Raw genomic sequence first — 18,018 nt, 5'->3', positions numbered from 1 at the left:
AGATTCCTGTTAGCGGGAGTAATGGAACTGAACTCTCTCTAAAATTAGCGAGGCTTATCAAAGTTAGCCGCGATTTACGGTTAGCTGCGTTGATGGAATACCCCCCTGGCTCAATTTATCCGTGATCCAGTTGCACAAAAGCGGGATAGGGGGCAGCAGGATATGTTATGGTATAAGTTACCATGGTGATTTATTCTGTGGAGCTAGCCTGCTCCAGACCAGGGGCCGGTTTCACTAAGGTAGTTTAGACTGGTCTATGGCTTAGATAGGACTTATATTTCTTTATAGATCAGTCTAATGCAAGTAAGCCAGTTTCACAAAAGTTAAGACTATCTCATTTTAGACTTAAAAAAATAGACACCTCACCCCCAGGCTAACGTGGGTCTAAAGGGCTATATCACCATGATAACAACAGAAAAGGTGCTAAATTACGTCAGCTTATCCATTTGAAAGCAGGCTAGCATGGCTAGCTAATGTAGGGCTTCAGTCCTATGAGTCAACAGCGTCTGCTTTAAACTAACCTGGCTAGATTAAGGCAACAATGTATGTTCCTGCCTACGAATAAAATGTAAACGACCTCAAACGTGTTATGCACACATTAAAAGAGCATGCGGACTGGTAGGTTGGTGGAAGTAACGTAGCTTCCTAGCCAGCTAACGTTACGCTGCCTCGATAGGTAAAGTGGGATAGAACATGGGTAGCTGCTAGGACAAGACGGGAGCAAAATATGTATCTGTTACGTTAGCCAGCAACGATAACCACACTAGCCACTATGCATGACACAAAAAAAGTCTTTATACGTGTTAAGCTCCTCCAAAATGCACAGTTTCTCTGAGTGAGTAAAAGCTAAGTGGTTAGTGTCCACTCGGTCGGCCATGTTTTTTGTTTTGAAAAGAGTCTTAAAATAACCAGATTACCCACAATTCTTTGCATCTAGTCCTACTTAGGATAGTCGGTGTCTTAACTGCTTTGTACAACATATTATTTAGACGTCTATGCTAAGTCTGACTATACCCTTAGTCTTAGTTATAGTCACAGTCTAGATTAGTGAAACCGGCCCCAGGCTAAGAGCCAAGCTAAGTTGATTCTAATGGTAATTACATTACCTGATTGGTTCAGCTAGCTGTCATTCAAATCAGACCTCCATGTGATTTTTTTTAAAGAACTGTTTTCCATTTATATATTATTTGCTACTTGCATCTACTCGCAAAACACAGCAGAATGTCTGCTTAATACCATATGGATGTAATTTAAATTATGGTGGCCTTATAATTAATAACATAGCCTAGGCCTACTCGTTGTTTGCTTCTTTTTTGACGGATGTTTGATGAATAGCCTGCTCTAGTAGTTGATTGGAAGTGGAGGGGGACATTTTTCGAAGGTGTTTTCAACTAATTCGGCTTTTAAGACATACTAGTGCAGTGCCCGTGCAAACAATGTTTCCCAAGAAATGTGTGCCCAATGACGTTGATGCAGGTAGATCATGTTAGATGATGTAGAATCAGGCCCGTGCAGTTAGAGCTTTTTACTCTCTTTGCAAAGTAAAAAAAAGTGAAGGGGAAAGGCGTTTGAGTTGCAGCTAATGGCTATTATACACATTACATACCTGTGCGTTTTTGCTGTTGTTGGGAAATTATAGCCTAAAGCGTACCACATGCATGGCCCGTCTATGCCATGGCCACAGTGCTATGAAGCGCTAGGCAACCGCAGTTGTTGATGAGTAGCCAATGCAATGTTACGTGACTTTGACAGCCTGCTTACCAACATGGGTGCATGTGTGTTGGACTCAGCAGGTTTATCCAACATGAACAATCTTGAAACGGTCCGTTGTTTACGTGAGACATCATAATTTCCATGAATGGCAACACGTGGGTTTGTCAGCGAAATGGGCTTTTTAAATGCTGGAGTAAGTGAGAGTGAGGAGTGGTGCGGCGAGCGGTAGAATTGTGGGATTGCGGTAGAGTTGTATTTCGCTTAATTTAACGATATCTTTGTCATTTGTTGTCCAACAACGACCAAACTTCGCACTGCACTCACGCATGTCATTAGCAATACCTGTGTCAAATTTTAGGTCAGTCGGATGAGCGGTTCGAGAGTTATGCGTGGAACACACAGACAGACAGAATGACACACAGACAGACGTTCCTTGCATTAATAGATAGATTACATATTAGGCCTACATAGGCCTACTAGGGCTGCAGCTATCGATTCTTTTTGTAATCGATTAATCTAGCACTTTATCGATCGATTAATCGATGAATCTGATAAAAAAAATGTGTTTTTAAACAACCAAAACAAATCATGCATAACGAGGAATTCATTCCAAATCCAAAATATGGCTCCAAAACTAAACCCATTTAAGTGCCAGTGACAATAATTACAGTACAATACAGTTAAATCAACTTATTGTAAAACATGGATAACATGTAAAACTGTAAATACAAACTTAAATAGTAAAGGCCAGGGTAGGTGTGGTCGGAGCGGTGTGAGGTTGATGGAATTAGCAACTCAGAAAAAGGATGAATGAGGATGGGTATTTATTTTTCCCAATTAAGGCCCAAAGGGCAAAAATAAAGAAATTGTAACAAAAGTAAAAATATCAAAATAAATACTTTTGCTAAACCAAATAAACTAACTTGACAGTCAAAACAATATGAATTCAATCAAGGCTCAAAAATAACAATCAACTACACAGACTAATTGAACAAGTCAATAAAATAGCAGAGTATCGTAAGACTTACGTCTCAACAGCAAGCACCCCCCTATCAGACTGAACAAACCAATTTAAATACTCCTGAACGCACCCCCTCAAATTGGACCAAGCAATAGGCTATGGTGGTTGCAGACAATAAATATAAATAAGCTTAGAACAGCCCAAAACAACATTCCAAAGAACTAGAAAATGCAAGGAACTAGTGGGAACTATGAATTACAATTCATTTACAATAACGAACTCCCAGGAAGTCCCAAAATGTTTTTTAAAAAGACGCATTCACTCCTATACAAACAGACTGAAGACGCGACACCGGGAGACTGTGGACATCGGGTAGGACAAACACGTGACAACTTGATAGCCTAACGACGTGATAATTCTTTGAAACTAAATAAACGGAACATTTATGACAAGACGTTGTGTGATCATTTTAACAGACGTAATGTGATTGAAGGGGTGAATGTTTTAAACTGTCGGGAGTTTTGATGTTAGGTGTATTAGCCTACGCCTCGCCATGGTGTTTGATCATTTGTAGGCCTAGGCCTACATATAACAGCTACGGGAGAAACGGGGAAGGGTCTGATGAATGACTTGTATGACTGATAATTATAAACGGTAGAAGGATAAACGGGAAACATAGACACATTCAACAAACATATACATGCATTGCAACCCGACATAGACAACACACATAATGATGGCAGCTCACTGCCGTGACGGTGGCTACTCGCCCCGTCACACACCTCTGTCGCCATCGCGCCAACTAAATTCAGAATGTATGACGCGCTGGTGTGCTTCCATAGGAATTTAACGAGGCTTCGAGGCAGATGTTTTGCCTCGAGGAATTTTCATAATCGAGTTACTCGAGTAACTCGACGAATCGTTGCAGCCCTATTACATACTGCTTTATCGCCCCCTGAGGTCACTGACACTCCTGTTCTCACTGTCCAACAACACGAAGTGAGACAGGTTCTCAAAGCAGTGAATCCCAGGAAGGCTGCTGGCCCTGATGGAGTACCTGGGAAGGTAGGCTACTTAGAGCATGTTGTAATGAACTCTCTGCTGTCTTTACCACCATTTTCAACTTATCTCTCGCTCAGGCCATTGTCCCATCCTCTCTGAAATCAGCAACCATCATCCCCATACCCAAGAAATCATCATCAAACAGTCTAGCAGACTACAGACCCGTGGCCCTTACCCCTGTCATAATGAAGTGCTTTGAGAGACTGGTACTCAAGCACGTGCAAGCCAGTCTCCCTCACTCCTTGGACAATCATCAGTTTGCATACAGGCCAAATAGATCCACAGATGATGCCCTATCTATAACCCTACACGCTGCCCTGAGCCATCTTGAACAGAGAAACAGCTACGTCAGGATGCTTTTTGTGGATTATAGCTCCGCCTTTAACACAATCATCCCCGACATCCTGATCAACAAACTGCTGACCCTCGGACTCCCCTCACCCACCTGCAGCTGGATAAAAAACTTTTTGTCAAACCGTCCACAGACTGTGCGAATTGGCCCCCACCTCTCTTCCACCATCACACTCAGCACCGGCTCACCTCTGGGCTGTGTGCTGAGCCCTCTTCTCTATTCACTATACACATTTGACTGCCTACCAACATTCCCCACAAACTCTATCATAAAGTTTGCAGATGACACTACCATAGTAGGTCTTATAACAGGCGGGGACGAGTCTGACAGACAGGAAGTGCAGAACCTCTTTGAGTGGTGCTCTGCCAATAACCTCATCCTAAATACCACAAAAACAAAATAACTCATAATTGACCCCCCCCCCCCCCCCAACCTCTCCTCATAAATGGTGAGTGTGTGGAGAGAGTCAACTCATTCAAATTTCTGGGCATCCACATCACAGACTGTTTCTCCTGGGCAACTAATACCACAGCCATTATCAAAAAAGCTCAGCAGCGCCTTCACTTCCTCAGGATACTGAGGAAAAACAACTTGAATGTGAAGCTGTTAGTGTCATTTTACAGGTCCATCATCGAGAGCATCCTGTCATGCGGCATCTCTGTATGGTTTGCTGCATGTTCTACAGCTGACAAAAAATCTTTACAGAGAATCATAAAAAATGCAGAAAAAATCATTGGTTGCCCCCCCCCGCCCCCCCTGTCAGATATTGCACTCAGTCGCACTCTTTCAAGAGCCAAGAACATCATCAAGGACAATACTCATCCTGGCCACCATTTGTTTCAACTGTTACCCTCTGGTAGGCGTTAGGTCCATACAATCCAGTACCACAAGATTTAAAAATAGCTTATTTCCAAATGCAATAGTCTCCCTAAACAAACAATATAGCTAAACCCAGCCACCTAGTGTCACTTCTTGCACTTTTATATTTGCACTATCTATTGCTCTGTTTACTCTTTTATTGTGTTTTATATGTGTTTGTGTGTTTTTATGTCTTATAATGATTATTTATTGTAGGCCTATGTGTGCACCCAGTGGAGTAGCGCACACTTTGTATTGCAAAGTACAATGACAATAAAGGCATTCAATTCAATTCAATTCAATACTTTGTGCATCTTTGCGGTGGCAAAGCGCTGTCTTACGTTGCGTGCCGAGTGCCGACACAAGGAAGCTCTCACACGTGGGTGCATACGTAAATTTGCATTCAGTTGATCTGCCACACCTAGGGGAGCGCCTGGACGGATGAAACAATTTTCGGTTAAACGTTGTTTTCAAAGACGACGTTACAAAAATAAAAAAAAAATTTGTGTGATCAGCAACTCACATATGTGGTCTCTTAAAATCTTGTGATATTTGGTAGGATATGTATGACGATTGTGGTGTAATTTAAGTTTGAACAGAAGTGGTCATTTGTTTCAAATGTCCCGAGTGGCAGGGACAGTTTAAACGCTGGGGTAGGACAAATGAAACATTATCAAATCTAAAGAAACTGTAAACATTATTCACGTTTTCATGTAATATACCTGTCAAGGGACATGTTTTGTAAGTGCTGTTAAATTTTTAGGAGAATTCTCGCAATATTTAAGTTTATCAAATAATATTTGCTGCATTCAAATGCACATTTGGACTAATGAGGTCGGTGGGAGTCATAGCTATATCTATATACTGTACCTGTATCATTAATATACTGAAACTTAATTATTTCACAGATTTAAGTCATGTTGAGTGACGAGCACTTGATCAGCCTAACATATTTGTTTAAAAATACAAGGTCAACCGGAAGACGACGTCATGTTTCATTTGTCCCGACAGTGACTTCTCGCAGCAAAACCCGTTTTTCTCCTAAACTGACTAACTTTGACATTGCATACAGTAGGATAAGTTACACTACCAATTCATCTATTGTTTGAACATGATAGCATTACATGACGCCATAAATACAACTTGATATTTGAAAAAATCGGCGTAATAGAACATTTACTTGGCGCACGTCAAAACGCTTTGTCGGGTCTAACTCAAGATCAGTGTGACATATCAACATGATTTTTCCCTGGTCTGGCAAGGCTTGCGTGCTGTGCTTGGTGACAAATTTTGACGTTTCAATTTTGAACGGCTTAGGAGAAAATCGCAATGTTTCATTTGTCCTCCGTTTCATTCGTCCAGGCGCTCCCCTACTGCCGCTATGTAGCAGAAATAATCATGCAATACAGTATCAAAAGCGGTTGTTCACTTTGTCTGCAAGACGCTATTTTTCGCATCTTTTTTATTCCAACCGTGAGTTATTTGGGGGAGAAACGAGAACGCGCACACATACCGGGGGGTATCCACGATATTCCGCAGCCCAACTATGGGGGTCGCCATGACACCGAGACGGTTTTCTATTTCCGGCGAAGCTGCATTGTATCTGTTTTAACGTGACCCAGACAGCAAATTGACTCCGTGGCGGATCCGCGAAACGGGTCCGAAACTGCGTCCACTTGCACACCGCGGCGGGTCCGAAGCGGTTACGCATCACGGGTCCGACCAGACTCCGTGGCGGACTCTATCCGCATCCGCGCTTGAACCAGCTTATCCGTTACGGGTCCGTTTTGAACCCGCGAAATGGACGTGCATCCGGAGCGGATTCATTTCGGACCCGCGAATTAAACAGCGCATCCGCCGCGGATTCATTTCGGAGGCGTTTATCATCCTCCCGGATCCGTTTAGGACCCGTTCATGAAGCAGTTCATCTGGCCTATATCCCAGCTGATTTATCTTATTATGGCCAAAACTAGCCACTACTACATAAGTACACTGTATAGCCTAATCTTACTGGCCAACATAGATAGTACTAGGCTACATAAAGTATGTTTTGTATCAACCAATATGACATATGACTTCATACATTCAATTCAATAAATGATTAAGTCAAAATCTATCATGTAAAGCACCTTGTGGTTTTACAGCCAAATACCTTCAATGTGTGAAACAGTAAGCATTAGAATATGGGTTTTACAGTACATGAATTCAACTACAGCCTACAAGTTATTAATCAGTTACAAACTTTAACTCCTTCATGCAATTCCTAAACAATAGTAGACACTTGTCACCGGCACCTCAATGCTCAATGAAATAAGTCATTGTAGACAATAAATACATTAAACAGATAATAAAGTAAAATGAAATGCAACCATAAATAGTGTCAAACATTTTTATTATTATTTAATGAATATTTATGTTTCAAAACACAGATAACCTTCATACCAGACCATTGTTTTTCTTAGTTGGACATAACAGTAGCCTGATCTTTTCGGGTAGGGATGCTGACAGTTAAGACACCTCCTTGAGCTTTTCCTGTTTGCTGGGCTGGTTGAACTGCTGTACTGAATCAGAAGCCGCGGCACAGGGCATAACTCTCTCACAGCATCTGTAATCATACAAGCATAACAAAATGAGTTACATTTTGGAAGCATATACAGTACATAACTACTTTTCAACTGAATGTCAGCAACATGAATATAAAGGTACCGCCACCAGCAGTCTGCTGTAATTAGTCTGTGAGCCAGAGGGGTTGGTCGTTACCGAAAAAGTGGCAAAGGCTACCATACCTTTTCTGAAAGCCTGGAATCTCACACTGTAAAAAAAAATCTGTTAATTTTACGGTAAAATACTGGCAGCTGTGGTTGCCAAAATTTTACCGTAATAAATACGGTTGAACTTAACCGTTATTTTTACGGTGAAAAACTAGCTGCTCAATTTACGGTAAAATACTGGCAGCTGTGGTAGCCAAAATTTTACCGTAATAAATACGGTTGAACATCACTGCTATTTTTACGGTGAAAAACCAGCGGCTCAATTTTACGGTAAAATACTGGCAGCTGTGGTTGCCAAAATTTTACCGTAATAAATACGGTAATAAATAAAAACACAATTAACATTATTTAGTATAAAAATCCAACAATTTTATTCTTAGAAATTACAGTTTTCTTTGTCCCATCAGTAAACATAAGGTGTTGATAATTACCAGGAATGTGTCCATTCCTACATAGTGATTAGGGCAAAAGTCCAAAGATTTCAACAGTCTTTTGGCATGGAAAAGCCCAGGTGCACAAACCATAGAGATGTCACAAAGGTGTTGCCTTTCTGTGGCTTGCGAAATCAAAAAAGGTGAGTTCTGGACATCAAAAATCCATCCAGGCTAGAAGGAGCTTAGGAGCTACATCAACCCTTTCTGACACCACTGCATGGATCAGGAACACCAGCATAGGGAGAGAGCTGAGAGAACAAAGTCACCATTAAGTCACTACATCTACAATGAGCGAATAAAAGCAATTCATTAATTTATCATGAAGCTCAGTGTAGACCTGCAAACTCAGAAGGTTGAAAATAGCCCTGTTGATAAGGGCCTCAACCCTTCATATCATTTCATGTCACAAAAAGTTTGAAAATTACAATAGTGGTTTATTTAGCCTGAAAGTAGTTTTTGGATTTTATTGAAGATAAAAATAATTGCGCCTCCACAATGCAATACGGCCAGTTCTGCATGCATAGCATGTCACTCTACTATGATGTGTTCGATACGCCTGCTTTAGATGAAGACTTCTGGGGGGGGGGGGGTTATGAAAACAATTGTTCCAAATTAAATTTAGAAATAAAGACATAACCACCAACATATAGCACATCTGGTGTGACATGTATCTATAGGACTTCTGTTGTAACAAAGTGTTCAAAAAAGGGCAGAAAAAGAAATGTGGCGGTTTCTAATTCAATAGGGAATGGAACTATACCCTCATTCCAGCGTAATAATGAAATAATACAAGAAGTTAAAATTTGAAGATCAAGAACTCGAAGTCACTGAATGAATGAGAGAATAGTTCCATGCCATAAGGATTAGAAAATCACAAATTAATTTTCTGTCGGTTTTTGTACACTTTGTTACTATAGAAGAGTCATGTTTTAAATAGGAAAAATACCATAATTCTATGGACACTTTTAAGCAACGATACTGCAGGCTCAACAGCACAACTACAAATATCCAACTTCCTCCATCCCACGGACTGTCCATAATTTTCCAATGTATTTCAAATAAATGGCTTTTGAAACAATGTCACATTAAGTCGCATTCAGCATGGCCAGAGCATGCAAAAAAAAAGGTTTCAGTGGGTGGGGGTAACAAAAAAGGTTGAGGAAAAGGGAGAGGCTGAACATTTTAAATACATACTACATATCCAGTCAACGCAACAGCAAAATCTTACCATTTCTATATGATGTCTCTGCAAACTTGAAGGTTGATCAACTGAGGAAATGGGGTTGAACTGCAGCATAAGGATGAGACAATGTTAACACGCACCAAAAATCCCTTTAACAGTATTATTGCCTGTAAAATGTAAAATGCATTCTGTTGACTCTTACCGGCATGATGGACCAACAAGCCTACTGTGTGTCCTACTGCACCTCCTTCAGATGTGAGCAGGTTGTTTTGCTGGAAGAGGGGATTAATAGGGGACATTAGGGCTGATTGAGAATGGGAATGTGACGTGGCGGACGTGTTCGAGGTTGCGCCGCGGTGGCGTCTGGGATACATAGTGAGGCCACTTGTACGCTGCTGCCAATGCTGTATCATTGTAAACATTGTAAAACATTGCTAACTACATTTCTAACACTGTTTTTCACACATCATGGGACGAACCTGTTGTGTTGTTGGATGTAACGTCCGTGCCCACGATCGTCAGGTCACCTAATGGAGGAAAATGCCCTTTTTGTCCCATAATGCACTGCGCCGCTGACTTCCGTTCCCATTCTCTAAAGAGGGAGACAGTAGGTAATAGAGGTAAAATGTAAACAATATGACCGAGCAAGTTGATATCACTAGAGAGGAAGGAACAAAAAGAGCACAGAATGTATTCGGAAAACTGCTGCCCTGAGTAAAAAAGCAATGCAAATGATATCAGTTGGTATTCTGTCTTTAATAGAGTGGAATGAAAATGTCTATGCGTCTCCAAACCTTTGACTGTGGTGCTACATGTACTTGATACTTACCTCAGACATGGCACCAATCAATCAATTTGTCATGGAATGTTTCTTTAAGCTTCCTGCAAGAAAACTTTTATAGATCATTTTAAAATGTTTAAGATGTTATAATACCTGGCTATAGCCTACACCTCTACATTACTGGTTGCTGTCGAAAATGCATTGTTTCACCTCTTAGAATTATTGATAATTTGACTGGAAAATAGAAAAATATATCAAATTTTAATTGTAGATATTCATATAATTTAGAACCTTACCTTGCTCCAGAAATCCTGATTAAGGTTACCTTATGCTGACAGACTTTGACAAGATTTGGGAAAGATTCTTGAAAGATAGTAGTCTTTTGAGTAAAGCTTGAATGGGGCATTCATTAAAAGACTTTCAAGAATCTTTCCCAAATCTTGTCAAAGTCTGTCAGTGTAAGGTAGGCCTCCTTGATAACCTTATGGGGGGGGAAATAAGGACGTTAACACATTAAAAACAACAACAACAATGAGTGCAAATGGCAAGCTAAAACCTGACACGCGGTTGTTATATTCACCCGTTTTGTCAAAACGAACGTCAACGTTTGAAGTTCAAATGAACGTAGTGAGGGTGGGGGCGAATGCTAACTTCCAACAGAAAAGTTCGTTGGCTGTTGCTAAACACACGAGACACGAGATTGACGGTGCTAACCATTAGCAGCTAATGTTATGCTAGCGGGCTAGCAGAAACTTCACAGTCGGCTAGCTTCGTCAACCCATTCTCTCACAGAAAAGTAAAACATGACCAACGCTTATATTCACTAATTCAATCATGACGGGCGAATCCCAACATTTAACAGAAAATGAGTTTGGTCAGCTTTGACATGGCGTGCTAAACGTTGCTAGCTAGTTCGCTAACTTTACTAGCTAGAACCAGGCTACATCTGCTAGTTCTGACGTTAGTAACGTTAATGCGGGAATCCCCCGACACCTCGTTAACCCTCAGCACAAACGTTAAGTTTAAACATGGACGACAGGAATGTTTTTTTTAAGTTACAAATGCTGGGCAACTCTTCAGACAAACTGCATCTTACATTGTCTCTTACCTTGGCTTTCGACAAAGTCAGACCGCCGTTCACAGGCAGCCATTGTTCTCCGGCGACTTCATTCCAGAGAGACGTAGGACGACGTAATGACGTCAAATGCGAACTCGAAAGGCGCAAGTTGATGCCGTCTCTGGATACTAACTATTTTTTACAGTCACTAACCCTAACATGATACCCATGTAGTGCCAGATAATGTCTAATGACGGTAGTGCCCATATAAACTCTGGACTAACAGAATGATGGACACTGACAAGTGTCAACTAAAATAATAATTTAAATACAATTTAAATATTAAAAAATAATAATCCTCAATAGACTCCACAGTGACACAGAAAAATATACTCTATAACCTTGCACATGTGTATTTTATCTGGGTTAACCATGTAGGCCCCAACATCACAACCCACCCTTTAAAAAAAATAAATGGCCCTAATACGGCATCATAGTATTTTCTACAGCAAAATACCGTAATATATATAGTTTTGCAAGGTATATTAATAATTTACGGTGTTTCCATGTATATTCAAAATTAACGGTGTTTCCATGTTGTAAAAATTTTTTTCAACCTTTTCTGAGTTTACGGTTCTTGACTGTTGCAATTTTACAGTTTTTCACCGTGAAAGCTACGGATATTTTTTACAGTGCAGCTTTTCAATGATGTATGATGGCCATCTGACAAGAGTAGCTGTTTTGAGTTATGACACATAATGTAAACTAAGGTTGAAGAAATAATGCGTATAAATCAAGCAGAACAGTGAAATATTTTATTTTGTTATGTTTGGTATAATTTTAAAGGGGAGACTCTGAGCTTTCATTTAAATCCTTTTGTGAACATTTTGGATAAGTACAGCCAATCCTGGAGCTCTTCAAACCTTTAATCACACACATTTCCCTACCATTTCCCTGCCATCTTTTGTCTTTTAATCCTGTGGCACCTGGGAGCATCAGATGAACAAAATCCAAACACTGAAATACTGGCATGACCCTAAGGATTCAGAAAATGTATCATTTACCCATATTATCTGATTCGGAGGGGATGATTTTTCGTCTTATATCAGACATGCCGTTTTTTCAAAGACATAAACAGTAGTGTACTATTACCCTTAAAGATGAACTGAACTGAAATAATTAACGTTGAAGACTTGTTGGTTATCACAATTACAACTAAATTGCACTAAAAATTTGAATAAAAAAATTCAATACATAGCCTTTTTTAAGCAACACAAAAAAAAAATGCGTTTGTTAGTATTAGAACGCTCAATTCCAATGACGTCACTGGCATGGTAGGGCCTCAGAAGCAACAGCTGCAACATATGATATACTCACGAAAATGAGCTATTTTAATGTCATGGGTTACACATTTTGAGCATCTGATGGACAGGCATGTAGTGTCTGACTATCACCAGATGGGGGACGATCAGTTTCAGGCCCCAGCACCCCTTAGGTTAAGAAAAAACGTTGACACAATCAGACGCACGCCTATAGTCACTTTGCGCCGATAAACGCTATAATACAACATTATGCAGGATTAAACAGAAATCACGACTAGAATAATTTTGTTGACAAGGCAGGGGGTAGAGAGAATAAAATACAGATGATCAATTTCGTCATCATATAGCAGTTTGATGGCTATTCTTGAAACTGGTTCTCAAACTTTTCATCCTAGCCTACCTGTTCAACGTGCAGTCCTATAGGCTATATTAAAAAAAAAAAAAACGTAGCCCAATTATATGCCCACGTATGCCTGCTTTAAACATAGGATGAAAGGGGAAAAAATAATTCCAGCTAGTCAATAAGGAATACTGATGTATAATAGCCTTAATGTGCAGTAAGCAGAATAGGCATGCTGCATAATCTGATCAAAATGTCACAGCTGTTTTGAATTATGGTTATGGGATTTGGCAGACGCCTTTGTCGAGTTAAGGCTATGTTTATTGTTAAGCATTCAGCTATTGTATTTGTGCCACCACGTACTGACCGACAAGGAAATCGCTTGCTAAGATCTGCACTTATACCCGAGTGCACGGAGAAGTTTTGCCGTGTATTGTAGGCAAGTGCAGAGTTGGCAGATTTGTTCGTTGTGGATGCTGATGGATATTGCACTGATGGATTTTGCACGGATGGATATTCCACGGATACCTCGTACTATGGACAGCTATTTCTGCGATTTGAACTCAGAAATTGAACTTGAACTGCATTATCTGCCCTGAGACGGTGAACATCAGCTAGCTTCAGGGTGAGTAGAAAGGGACATCGTGTAACAGACCCGCTGTGGTTGTTAGCAGCTTATAAACGCATTATGATCGTGATATATCGTCGGAGTCATGACTTAATATGGAGTCTATGGTCAAAGTGCTGGCTTGTTTAGTTTGACATAACCCAGACAGCAATTTAGCTCTTGCCGACGTCGGGGCGGTGTGCCTGCGCCGACATAAAATGCCTCGGCGCGATGTCCTATGCAGATCGGTTGCTAATCGGCAAGATGTTGGGAAGATGTCGGCATTAGAATGATTGCCGACCGTGAGCCCACCTAAACCCGATATTATCATGACCTATGCGGCGTGGTCCCACTAGAGTGGCGGAAAGCATTCGGACGCCGCTCTCCCATTGACTTAACACTGGAACAGCTGATCTTCGGCTACGTCTCTCGAAAATCAGCCCTTCCAAAGTTAAGTCAAAAGGAGCGAGACGTTTGAATGCTTTCCGCCACTCTACTAGGATCCCACCGTTATATTAGGTCTTATTGATTTGCTTAGGCTAGCTGCTTTCAGATCGTGTTCACACGTTTCCTATTGTGTAGCTCAGTGTTTTTCAACCACTGTGCCGTGGCACACTAGTGTGCCGTGACACATTGTTAGGTGTGCCGTGGGAAATTATCATAAGTTTATCATATTATTATAAGTGGTCTAAAAAAGAGTGAATAGACATCATTTTCTTTGTGTTCATTTGATTCCTATTCAAGACACTTTGACAAGAATGACTTGATATCGTTAATGCGGGCTACAGATTTTTATTTAATCTCATTTTCCATAAAATTTCATTTTATTTAAAATTTTCGGCTGGTGGTGTGCCTCGGGATTTTTTCAATGACAAAAGTGTGCCTTGGCTCGAAAAAGGTTGAAAAACACTGGTGTAGCTTATCAACAACAGTTATGTGATATTCCACTAATAACGTGACACGGCTTCCTTAACAATTTGACGGGAGCTAGTTGAGAAGTAAGCAAAGCCCGTTTAGGCTACTGGCAACCTGGGAATGCCAGTCTAACAGAAAACAAGAATGGATGAGTGACATCAAGTTTGATGGTTGAATGAGAGAAATAACAAAATAGGAGGGCATCTGGAGATGACCTTGGACATTTATTTTACTTGGTCTTTGCAAAATATCAAAACATTTATTTCAATACTCAACTCATTTATTTAATTCACATTTATTTCAACACTCACCTAATCACATTGACAAATACAACAAAAATAACAAATCCCTTCAAATAGTCTGTCAGTTTAAAATAAAACAGCCAGTCAGTCAGTCAGTCAATCAATAGGTGGATTCGACTTAATGTAGACGACTGCAGACGTGACTATGGACAATTCCATGCTCCCAACTTTGTGGGAAGTTTGGGGATGGCCAGTATAGTGTACATGCAGCTGTTGTGTTTGTATTAAACAGAAGCTAGATATGTCATTAATTTACATTACATTTAAATCTAGTGTAAAGAAGATTATTAGAAAATAACCAGAATCAGCTATAAAATATGAAATAGGCCTATTGTCAAAATGAAGGTGTATTGTGCATTGTTTTTTGGAGTTGTTTTACATAGTCCATTTTCAGCTGGAGTCCAACCTGCTCAGCCTTTCAACAGCTGGGGAAAGTACAGGAAGAAAATACACAAAATTAGACAACACATAATTAACAAGCAATGCGCATAATACAGTAGTTTACTGACAACAGCAGAGAGAACCTGCCAAAAATACCTGTGCATCCAGCAGGAACTGATCTAGCACTTTCTGATCTTTGACCATAGAGGTTAACAAAAATACATAGTATGAAATGTCTTGTTTTTTAATAGAACTGTGTGTGTGTGTGTGTGTGTGTGTGTGTGTGACCAAAAGTGACTACCAAGTGCAATCTCCGTCTCAGCCTCTAGCCTACCATAACACAGTATAGACACATGAAAACACATCATATACTAAAATATGTCTTACTTAGAGGGGTCCTGTGTGGAAGGCCTGGATGGGATTGAAGGGTTTCACAACCATGCTGCGTGTGTGTTCACAGACACTTGAAACACAAAGATTAAAACGGTTAAAACAAAGATTGATTCTTTCAGGTAATTAGTATTAGATCATATCAGATTCAGTCAGAATGACTGTATGAATGAGGGCAGCCTTTTTGCACTTTTTGCTCAGCCTAGCCTACATCAAAGAACCGGCAGAGAGAGAGAGAGACAGACACACACACTTTTCTTCCTACCCAAATTAAAAACAAAACAGGCTGCTAGCTACTCTAGTGACTACCAAGTCCCATCTGTGTCAGCCTCTAGCCTACCATAACACAGACTAAAGGCCCATTCACACCAAGAACGATAACTATAAATAAATATCGCTCTCGTTAATATGAATGACAACGTTCACACATAAACTATAACGATAACGACATCAAGAACGATATCGTTGTTGATCACTTTCAGAGCGATTTTGAGAACGATAGAAAACTAACAGCCAATCAGAACCCATAATATTCTAGCCATCACATTCATTAACATGAGTGACTTTTCTTATCGTTGGCCTGTGTGGACGCTTTTATCGTTATCATTATCGTTCTTGGTGTGAACGAAGTATAGACACTTAAAACACATCATACACTAAAATATGTCTTACTTAGAGGAGTCCTGTTTGGAAGGCCTGGACGGGATTGAGGGGTTTCACGACTCTGCTGCATGTTTGTGTTCACAGACACTTGAAACACAAAGATTAAAACGGTTAAAACAAAGATAAATGATTTTCAGGTAATCAGTATCAGATCATATCAGATTCAGTCAGAATGACCGTATGAATGAGGGCAGCCTTTTTGCACTCTGCACAGCCCAGCCTACATCAAAGAACAGAGAGAGAGAGAGAGAGAGAGAGAGAGAGAGAGAGAGAGAGAGAGAGACTTTTCTTCCAACCCATATTAAAACCGAAACAGGCAGAATACATATTATAGTATTAATTAATTGTAGAAATATTGTCTTTAATCTAAAGAGACCTGCTAACTAGCCACCATGCTCTCAGGTCAAACTAACTTGACTGTATAGTTTTAGACTAAGACAACTAGTCAGATTGCAGAATAGACTAGATGACTAGACTGGACTGGTCATGTAACCGCGAGTGTCTGTGTGACAATTTTGTTAATTACCTTGTATTCAGTTGAGCGCATCCCTTTCATCACTGGTTGACTCTTGCTGCCAATCATCTTGTGGCACTAGGAAATACAGAAAAAGAGCCTTTACACAAAGCACATCATCATCCAGAGCTAACCCAATGCATCACATATAAAGAAACTTACACGTTTACTTATTAGTCAAGCACTCACAGACATGCAGAGGTGAAAAAGTCCAGCTTCAGAAAATAAAAGTCCTACCAATATCATATCTATGCCAACCATTCACTTAAACCAGCTGATTGTAATTACCACAAGTCTTCAGCTACAGCAGCTAATTAATGAGATCACCTGTGATAAGTGCACAGGTGGAACCAATACATGGCTGGAGTTTTCCATCTCTGCAGGCGGCGTCCGCTCTACTTCCGGTTATTTCGCTGTGTACGGCCAGCAAAGTGGCAAGATAATTATGCTTGCGCTAACGCTAACGCTAGCGCTAGCTACCTACCTGACGTTTGCTAAAAACACATCCCGTTAAAGCATTTTATAGCCACAACAGACGTCATAGGATACAATATCTGATTTAAAACACTTCTACAATGAGTTTACTTACGTGTTATCCTAAGTTAGCCATATATATACATGTAAGTTAGCAGTTAGCAGCTAACCAGATAGTTTGAGAAACGTCTTGTGTAACCGTTAGCTGCTAACGTTATTATCTTCAAAAGGTTAATCTACACCGTATTATGCATTTTACCAAATATGATATAGGCTATCATAGCTGCTATCATATCATATCATATATTAAATCATCATATCATTTGCGACATACGGATTTTACACAAGCTCAACGTACCTTCGTGCTTACACAGCCAGCTTGATGTGGACCAACGAACGGACTTCTCATACTCGTCGGCAGCAGGCAGCATTTAAAAAAAAAAAAAGAAGCGGGATCGGCTAAATGGTTCTTCACGGTTCCTCCGCCGATCTCCAATCTGCGCTGTCGGGTAGACTCGTCCCGCCGATGATTTGCCCACCTAAACTGACACGTTTTATTTTATGTGCATGAGGAAAAAACCCTGCCGATCCTTTGCCGCTGGTGCCCTCCAATTGCCGACGTCGGCAAGACTGAACGTGCTGTCTGGGAAGACGTGTTTCTAACGTGTTTAGAGGCTGGAAGTGAGCCCTTTCCCTAGGTTGGATCGTTTGTTGTCTAGCTAGCTTGTTTTGTGACTATCCCAGTGTGTCAGTTTGTTTTGTTGAACGCTAAAGCCTACAGTTAGCTTTATTTGTGTGTGTATGCGATTATACGTTTTTGTATTTTGACGACAACGTTACATCCAGCCTTTTGCCTAGTAGACATGCTGGGGATAACTAAACCCCTGCCTGGCGTTTGCGTTTCAGCGCCCTGTTTTGCGGCAGATAGCATCGGTGGT

The 18,018-nt window shown here is 40.5% G+C and overlaps 2 long non-coding RNA genes across 2 annotated transcripts; both read right to left on the bottom strand.

Annotated features, from left to right (window-relative positions):
• Positions 1 to 8,023: 8,023 nt before the first annotated feature.
• On the bottom strand, positions 8,024 to 10,568 carry LOC134077718 (uncharacterized). Its single transcript, XR_009938737.1, has 6 exons — positions 10,412 to 10,568; positions 10,164 to 10,216; positions 9,814 to 9,926; positions 9,537 to 9,606; positions 9,380 to 9,439; positions 8,024 to 8,399 (listed from the first exon to the last, which is right to left on the bottom strand). It is a non-coding gene; the product is annotated as an uncharacterized LOC134077718 (long non-coding RNA).
• A 3,976-nt stretch (positions 10,569 to 14,544) lies between these two features.
• Positions 14,545 to 17,689, bottom strand: LOC134078074 (uncharacterized). The gene is made up of 5 exons (XR_009938820.1): positions 17,439 to 17,689; positions 16,619 to 16,684; positions 16,102 to 16,179; positions 15,427 to 15,502; positions 14,545 to 15,083 (listed from the first exon to the last, which is right to left on the bottom strand). It is a non-coding gene; the product is annotated as an uncharacterized LOC134078074 (long non-coding RNA).
• Between the last annotated feature and the right edge of the window lie 329 nt (positions 17,690 to 18,018).

The sequence above is a fragment of the Sardina pilchardus genome, chromosome 4 (assembly GCF_963854185.1).
Source record: "Sardina pilchardus chromosome 4, fSarPil1.1, whole genome shotgun sequence".
NCBI classification, from domain to species: domain Eukaryota; kingdom Metazoa; phylum Chordata; class Actinopteri; order Clupeiformes; family Clupeidae; genus Sardina; species Sardina pilchardus.
Note: the sequence above shows the minus strand (reverse complement) of the source record. Positions and strands in the feature narration are given on the sequence as shown.